Below are 8,018 nucleotides of genomic sequence, written 5' to 3'. Positions count from 1 at the left end.
TTGATGGAAAACTATATTTGTGCATGAGGACTTAGTGTGGACGGCAAGCTTTTCTCCTGCTCCCCCCTCACTCTGACACAGCTGCTTTGCGGAGACTGGGCTCCCTGGCAGCTTAAATCTGACTTGTGGGTTGGACTGAATGTCAACTATTTACTGGCACAATTCCCCAAATGCTTGCCATGAACAAACAACCTGGAACTCTGTAATATTTGATCACGCAAGTGCCCTTTTGTTTGGTGGCTATCTTCTCTCTGTTTGGGGCAGTTCTTGTTGAATTGTTCATCGCAAAGAGTCTGCATGGTTTTCGTTGCCCCGCTCAGATTTTAAAACGCTCCTGGGTGTGTTTGTTTGGTTTTGGCAGTGAGGCTGGGTGGGGAGGCATTGAATTTCCATGTGGCTCTTTGCCCCAGAGAGATGCTCTAGATAACAATGCATTGTGGGGAGATTTATGGGTGATGTTTTCCTGCCCCCTTGGCTTTGTTGTGGGTAGTATACATAGGGAAGCGTTATTCAAATAAAGCAACTGTGACTTGGCAATGGAAATAATTCAAGAAGGTGCGCACTGGCCTAGTGAATAGTTATGGGGCATTGGAAACTAAAGCACTGCTAAGCAGCTGAAGATATGATCAGCCCCTCGGACCTCTGGAAGCCCCATCTATCAGCAAGATGTGGGGGAAAGGAAAGAAGAAAACCCATAAGATCCATGCGAACAGAACCAGAAGTGTCAAGAGGATGAGGAGGGAAGGAATTATTTGACACAGTTTAGGTTTCTTCCCCCAGCCCCCAAAAAGCCTTGCAATGAAAGCTCAGCTGAGCTGAGGACAGTTCTTCCATTGCTCGTTTCATGTGCCGTGATGCTCCCTCCTATTTTCTTTCTTTTTCAAACGTCACACATATATTCTCTTCTGGGATAAATATGCTTTCTTACATTTGCTTTAGGGAGGGCAGTTTTCCTCCAGGCTGGACACAACCCTGTAAAATGAATGTGTTGATTTGATCTCTTGGGTCACACTGAAAGCTGGCCTGTTAGATTTGCACCAATGAGAGTGAATCATCCGTGATTCAAAGGGCACATTCACAGCATACATAGAAAGGACATGCGTTCCCTCCAAAGATTCCTGGAAAGTAGTTTGTTAAGGCAGCTGGAAATTGTAGCTCTGCAAGGGGAAAACTACAGTTCCCAAGATTCTTTGGGGGAAGTGGTGAGCTTCGAACGCATAGATCCTAAGATCCTGGGTTCAACTGCAGGCTTTGGGATGTAAGATGGGGTGTCCCTCACCTTTATTTATCCGTTTTATTATCTTGCTATTTCATCTGGTGCTGAATTGTTCTGTTTGTTTTCTTGCTACGCTGCCGGGCTGAATGATTTAGTTGCTGCGACTGATGTTTTTAACTGATGTTTCATGGCCTTACCAGCAAACTTGCCGGGAAAATCTGAAGCCTCCCATATTGGTAAATACCTTCTGGAGGATAGGTCAAATGATATTACACTGACCGTGGCAAAGTTTATTTCGGAGGTCGCAAGAAACAGACAATCACACTCTAGACATAACAAAATGACCTCCTCAGTCTCTTTTGCCTGTTGTTGGGTTGTTTTAACTGTATCTTGTTTTGAAACCGTTTTGTGGGTCTATGGACCGCAATAAAGATATTTGATTTGAATTAAAAAATAATATTGCAAAGTGATGAATTGAATTGAAGGCCGGGAAAGTGAGGAAGCTGAGAGAAGCCTAAACTGACAGATTCACTTGTCCCTCATGACTGCCTCTTCCCAGCAAAGTTTTTGTGCTTTTAGCTGCTGCCCAGCAATGAGAAAGACAACAAACAAAGCTCTTTTGAGTGTGGCAATGCAGGGATGGGAAAGCTCTGCCTGTTGAATTTCTGCCTGTTAAAAAGGTAAAGGGACCCCTGACCATTCGGTCCAGTTGTGGCTGACTCTGGGGTTGTAGTGCTCATTTCGCTTTATTGGCCGAGGGAGCTGGCGTACAGCTTCCGGGTCATGTGGCCAGCATGACTAAGCCGCTTCTGGCGAACCAGAGCAGTGCATGGAAACGCCTTTTTATCTACTTGCACTTTGATGTGCTTTCAAACTGCTAGGTTGGCAGGTTGGCTAGGTTGGCAGGAGCTGGGACCAAGCAATGGGAGCTCACCCCGTAGCAGGGATTCAAACTGCTGACCTTCTGATTGGCAAGTCCTAGGCTCTGTGGTTTAACCCATAGCGCCACCCACGTCCTGCCTGTTACTCACTAGCTAAAGACTCTGGAAAGTGGCAACTTCTCTGTTAAGTGTTGCATAAACTTCTACTAAGGCAGTAGACCAATGCCCAACACACTTGTCTTTGCCCTGCAGAGTTTTAAATGAGCTCCGCCAGGGAGCCAGACAATCCATCATTCTCTGCATGAAGGCTTGTTATCTACATGGTGATGTCAAATACAAGGCCCACCAATCAGGACACAGAGCCAGCAAACACTTGTGAGCAGGTGCTAAAGAAGCCAGGGGAAAAAATATATACATTGCTTTCTCTGAATTAAGGCTCGGGGCAAATGGGATATTCCCCTACTGCCACTCAGCTGAGAAACAGGATTAGCTTATATCAGTGCAAGAGGACGATAAACTGAACTGCAAATGTCAGTGCAACATGTTCCCGCAGAGCAGATTCCTCCATTTTAAAAGAGGAATATTTGAAAATGTCAGGTAGATCTGAAGATGTAAAAAAACCCAAATAAATAAAAATTGAAGCTTTAAAATGTCAGAATTGAGAAAGTTCTAACTTCTACGCAGCTGAAAATGCCGGGAAGAATTCTTTAATTTTCTTGTGTGCTTTGAGTTGCTAGATCACACGCTGGTCCCTTTTGATTCCAGCAAAGATAAAGCTCTTCATTTCAGCAGTTCCGAACATTCTGGGGTTTTTGTTTGTGAACAGTATGAAAACAGCGACATAGCACTGTCGTTCCAAGGGACCCTGTGGGGTAGTGATCTGGGTGCTGGCCAAAGTTTGGGGGAGACCAAGATTCAAATCCTCCCTCAGCCTGACCTACCTTGCATGGTTGTTTTGAGGATAGAATCAGGAGGCACCAGGTCTCCTGCCTCGAGTTCCCTAATCCCTGCCCTTTGGCCGGACTTCCTGGGGTTGAGAATAGCTGAAGTTCAGCAACATTTGGAGGGCCAAAGGTTCCTCACACTTGGCTCCAAAAATGTGCATTTGTGTGGGAGGAAGAATGACTCCATTTAATCTAAGGGTGTGCACCGAGAAACTTTCTTGTTTCTGCAATCGTTGTCCAAGCAGTACTCTAGAAAATACAGCTTTGCTCTCTTTTTCCTACCACCAGGGGGAGGCTGATGGTGCGAAATGCAAAACAGGCAAAGCAGAGCTGTGGTGTCCATCCCACTTGTCATAGTTCTGTGTGTAGCTGTCAGGGGTTCAGGAGCAGAGACACAGGAGATGGAGCAAATGGAGAGTGAGGAGGAATCCGAGGGGGGTGTAGGCAGTGACAGTGGTCAGAGAGATTCCACGAGTCTCTCCAGCGAATCGGAAGATTCACAGAAAGGAGCGCCGATGGCCAGGGCAAGGGGGGTGCCAAGGGGGAAACCCCAGAAGGAAGGGGCCAGCGGGGACTCCCTGAGCAGCAGTTGGAAATCAGGACCAGCTTCCCCACCAGAGCGCAGTGGGGGGGAGGAGTCCCAGGCATCGGGACCAGTGTTCTCACCACCAGAGAGAGGAGATGAGTCAGGATTGACCACGCCTCCATCGGAGAGCGGGGAAACGGTCAAGAGGAAAGTCACAGGCTGGGCGAGCGCGCCAAGTTCAAATGTACAGGCGAGCGGCACAGCAGGTAGCCCGGATAGGGAGCCAGGTCCTAAAGCCCGCCGGAAGGAAGGGCAAGACTCAGGGGGGTCAGCGTCAGAAGAGTCCAGGAAGGAGGAAACCCCAGGGGGCAGAAGGACCCAGAGGAGGAAGGAACAGCTCAGGAGGTGGAGCCGGGCTAGGATCTTAAACTGGTGCGGAAGGGATAGTGACTCAGAGGGGACTTCGCCGATCTAGAGCCAAGACGTAGGGCTGCACGCTCTGGGGTTTGAAATGGAAACTAAACTTCAATAAAGACTTTTGTACATTACATCAACCGGGCGTTGGTCCTCTGTGAGCTGGGACCTAGAGGCAGCTCTGACAGTAGCCATCAACTCTAAAATTTGACACGGAGGAAACAGCAGAAGAAGCAGAGGCAGAGGAGAACGTTGTGTTTCTTCTCGCATGCTTAGGCTGAGTCACAGAAGCAGAGCCTGGGTGCCCAGTTGGTGTCCTCAAGGTGATGCTGGACTCCAGCTCCAATGATGATGGTGGTGGTGGTAATAATAATAATAATAATAATAATAATAATAATAATAATTTATACTCCACCCATCTGGCTGGGTTTCCCCAGCCACTCTGGGAGGCTCTCAACAGAATATTAAAAACATGATAAAAGATCAAACATTTAAAACTTCCCTAAACAAGGCTGCCTTCAGATGTCTTCTAAAAGTCAGATAATTGTTTATCTCCTTGCCATCTGATGGGAGGGTGTTCCGCAGGGCGGGCTCCACCACCAAGAAGGCCCTCTGCCTGGCTCCCTATAACTTCACTTCTTGCAGTGAGGGAACCGCCAGAAGGCCCTCAGAGCTGCACCTCAGTGTCTGGGCAGACCGATGGGGGTGGAAATGCTCCTTCAGGTATACAGGACCTAAGCCATTTAGCGCTTTCAAGGTCAGCACCAACACTTTGAATTGTGCCCGGAAACCTACTGGGAGCCAATGTAGGTCTTTCAAGACCGGTGTTATGTGGTCTCAGCTGCTGCTCCCAGTCACCAGTCTAGCTGCCGCATTCTGGTTTAGTTGTAGTTTCCGGGTCACTATGTCATGCACATAGAGCGCATGGCAGTAGTCCAAGCAGGAGATAACTAGAGCATGCACCACTCTGGCAACAGTCCGCGGGCAGGTAGGGCCTCATCCTGCATACCAGATGGAGCTGGTAGACAATTGCCCTGGACACAGAATTAACTTGCGCCTCCATGGACAGCTGTGAGTCCAAAATTACTTCCAGGCTGTGCACCTGGTCCTTCAGGGACACAGTTGCCCCATTCAGGTCCAGGGAGTCCCCCACACCTCCCAGCCTCTGCTGGGAAGCCTAATGGTCAGGGAAGATGGTAGGCAGAGGGCAGAAACATCTGTAGCGCAGAACACTGGCTGCTTCCGGAATCAGAGCATGGGTACAAAGGGGGCCGAGTCCAAGGTTTCGGGGTAGGGTGGGGTTTGGGAAAGGACTGGAAGGGTGTGAGAGAGAGGGCAGGCCTCCTAGCAGGCACTTCCAAGCCCACGGGGTGGTGAGGAAGAAAAGGCAATGAGTTCGAGAGAACAAGCGACTGTCAAACAGCGGAGAACAGCCATCAAGAGAGAGATGTTCATGAGGAAAAGTGTAAGGGAAGCAGAAAGACCATTGAGGAGATTGAAAGTAAGCAGCACAGCAAAAGTGGAGCTTGGAAGATCTCCAGAGATCACGTCTACAGGGGGCTCCTTGTACTAAGAGACTCAGCATCCCAGGAGATACATGGGGACTCCTGCTGAAAGGGGAAACCAGCATATAAAACCAGGGCCGGATTGCGGTTTGGTGAGGCCCTCAGCAGCTCCTGCAGGTAATGGGGCCCTTTATATATCCAGCTGTCCTTTGTCAACAACAAATTGTCACTGGTTTTTTTTGTGATGAATACAACTACAGTGGTACCTCGGGTTACATACGCTTCAGGTTACATACGCTTCAGGTTACATACGCTTTAGGTTACAGACTCCGCTAACCCAGAAATATTACCTCAGGTTAAGAACTTTGCTTCAGGATGAGAACAGAAATCGTGCTCCGGAGGCGCGGCAGCAGCAGGAGGCCCCATTAGCTAAAGTGGTGCTTCAGGTTAAGAACAGTTTCAGGTTAAGTACGGACCTCTGGAACGAATTAAGTACTTAACCTGAGGTACCACTGTATATGGTAATAGGTCCATACACAACACAAAAAACTGCTGCTGTATGTAGCTTTTATTTTATTTGTTTTTTATCCTTTATTTTGGAAATATACATCCAGTTTTTCCCCCCTTTAATTTTTTTGCCCCCCCCCCCAAGAGAGTGGGGCCCTAAGTTAGAGCTTATTTAGCTTATATGTAAATCCGGCACTGTATAAAACCTGTTCTCAGCATTATTATCAGCAGGAAAACTACGCTCTGTTTGCAAATCCCTTTAACAGCCGAAACTCCGACCATGGTGTTCATGGGAGTTTGTCAGCCTGCACTTTAGACAGGTTTTTGGCATTATCGTTCAGACTTCGCTTGAACACCCTGTGCTGCTTATCTGATTTTCAGGCTAGACCACAGCATTGTTCTGAGAAGTTCCCTGTCAGATTCGCCATGCCTCTGCGCTCCTGGCACTGCCAAAGAAAGAGGCTTGGGGTGGGGAGACTCTAAAGGACAACTGGTTCTTTTTTTGCTGAAATTCCATTCATACTTCCATTTCTGCAGGCGTTGACTTGGGCACTGATAGCCTGCCTGCCTTGCTGTGATGAAATCGAACTCGTGGCAGCTTACACATAAATTATAAAGCACAGGAGTGAGAAGCAAATCTTACATAGTAAAGGTAAAGGTACCCCTGCCCGTACGGGCCAGTCTTGACAGACTCTGGGGTTGTGCGCCCATCTCACTCAAGAGGCCAGGGGCCAGCGCTGTCCGGAGACACTTCCGGGTCACGTGGCCAGCGTGACATCGCTGCTCTGGCGAGCCAGAGCCGCACACGGAAACGCCGTTTACCTTCCCGCTGGTAAGCGGTCCCTATTTATCTACTTGCACCCGGAGGTGCTTTCGAACTGCTAGGTTGGCAGGCGCTGGGACCGAGCAGTGGGAGCGCACCCCGCCGCAGGGATTCAAACTGCCGACCTTTCGATCGGCAAGTCCTAGGCGCTGAGGCTTTAACCCACAGCGCCACCTGCGTCCCAAAATCTTACATAATGAACAGCAATAAGGACAACAGCATCACAAAGCATCAATTTGCAGAGAGGCAAACGTATGTGTTGTGGATTCACATAGTGCTTTTGGAGGGGTTCTTTCTGGTCCTCTACATTATTTTGAAATAGCCTGCATTGGATCCGGGCTGTATCCAAAGTTATTCCTACTCAAAGAAGATGCATGGAAAGTAAGGAATGTGGGGACTTGAGAACCATGAATTTCAGTGGGTCGACTGTGATAGGAATTTTGAGGTCTTAGGTATATGGTAATGTTCATAAGTGTACCAACCAAGCACGTACATAGATCAGCACAGGAAGACCGACCTGGAACCATTTATCATTACAAAAGACTGGCCAGACTCCCCAGGCAATCCAATCAAGTAACCGGCCAGACAGGAGATAAACAATGACAAGAGAAAAACAACATTCAAATTTCTGTTTTAGACCGCCTTTTCTGTGATGTAGGTATGATGTATCTGAGGGGTGGTCTTAGGTAACACCCCTTCTGTGATGTATGTATGATGTTTCTGGGGTTGGTCTAGATCTACAGGGTGGCAATTTCAAAAGTCTTTATAAGGCCTTGCATGCCATTTTTTGGGGTCCCTCCTCTCCTACGGGTGAGGGGAGCACCCTGTTGCAACAGATCAATAAAGATCAAGTTTACTAGCTGCTTTGCTTCTCAATATTCTCTGGTTGGCCTCTGTTATTCTCTCCTACCAATAGGGAACCTATGTAAGGACTCTATATGGGCTCTTGGATACCCCATAAGGGAAAAGGGCATTTTTTGTTTACAACACTACTCAGAGAAGAGGTGTCTGAATGTCCAGTAAGCAGTGGCGTAGCGTGGGGGTGCAGGGGGGCCCGGCCGCACCGGGCGCAACATCTGGGGGTTAGGGTTAGGGGCGCAAATCCATGGGTTAGGGGGCACAAATTACTTGCCTTGCCCCGGGTGCTGACAACCCACGCTACGCCACTGCCAGTAAGCAGGACCTGCCAGTGGTTATTGGCA

General features: G+C 48.4%; 1 long non-coding RNA gene across 1 annotated transcript in view; it reads left to right on the top strand.

The window, feature by feature from the left end:
• The window catches only part of LOC310835283, a 49,861-nt gene that overhangs the window by 3,387 nt on the left and 38,456 nt on the right, over positions 1-8,018 (top strand). The gene's annotated exons all lie outside the window — the stretch shown is intronic.

The sequence above is a fragment of the Podarcis gaigeae genome (assembly GCF_964106915.1).
Source record: "Podarcis gaigeae genome assembly, chromosome: 17".
Classification (NCBI taxonomy): Eukaryota; Metazoa; Chordata; class Lepidosauria; order Squamata; family Lacertidae; genus Podarcis; species Podarcis gaigeae.
The sequence above is the reverse complement of the archived record's forward strand: the minus strand, read 5'-3'. Positions and strand labels throughout refer to the sequence as shown.